We start from the raw sequence: 971 nt of genomic DNA on the forward strand, positions 1-971 counted from the left end.
GAAAAGGGGGCCCCAGGAGCCGCTGTGGGGGGAGGAGGGGTTGCTCAGACTCCTGCCTGGGGGGAGGGCTCCTGCTTGGATGCAACATCTCACAGGCAGAGGCTACAGTTATATAGCCCCTCCGAACTGTACACAAATAGTTGCAATGATAAGTATCGTGTGTATGTTTTGCCACAATAAACACAGGGCACAACCAAGTCGTAAATGTGTTAACATGTCCATTGAAACAATGATTGCAAGGCTGGGTTAAAGAGGAAAAAGAAACAAAATGCTGCCTGAAAGACACACTGCAGTTTTGAAAACCAGCCTTATGGAGGTAGAATGGATACAAAATAAGCTTCGAGGCTCTTCCAAGCCAAGACCTCTCCCTGCAGCCCCTCCCTCCCCACCCACTCCTAGGCCGCCACTGACCAGCGTTCTGTCCCGAGAGATAAGTGTGCACCGCCTACAAGAGCAACAGGAACGGACGGACCCGGGTGTGTGTGCGCTTTGGTTCGCTCCTTTCACTCAGCGTCGTTATGCTGAGAGCACGAGCCCTTCCGCTCGTGCTGCTGAGCAGTCTTCCGTTGTACGAGCCTCGCCACTTGTCTCTCCAGGCACCTGACGTCCATCCGGGTCCTTTCTGTCGTCGGGCTGTTGTGAAGGGAGCTGCTGTGAGCACCAGTCTTTGTGTGCCTGTATGAATTCAGTTCTCCGGCACACGTCCTACAAGTGCAATATTGTATCAAATAGTATAGGTGAATGGTAACCTTTCAGGGTGGATGGTAACATTTTGGGGTGGATGGGAAGGTTTTAAGGCACTGCCAAACCATTTTCCAAAGTGGCCAAACCCTCTAGCATTCCCACGGGCAGTGGATTGCTCTGCGATCCGCTCGCAGGTGTAAAAGGCCCATGATAAGCAAGATGATAAAGAAGAACGGACCAGCCAACAGAGCTCAGGAAGAGCTGCAGGGCTCAACTAGCTGGTATGG

This window comes from Crocuta crocuta, unplaced genomic scaffold (genome assembly GCF_008692635.1).
Source record: "Crocuta crocuta isolate KB4526 unplaced genomic scaffold, BGI_CrCroc_1.0 scaffold978, whole genome shotgun sequence".
Lineage (NCBI taxonomy): Eukaryota > Metazoa > Chordata > Mammalia > Carnivora > Hyaenidae > Crocuta > Crocuta crocuta.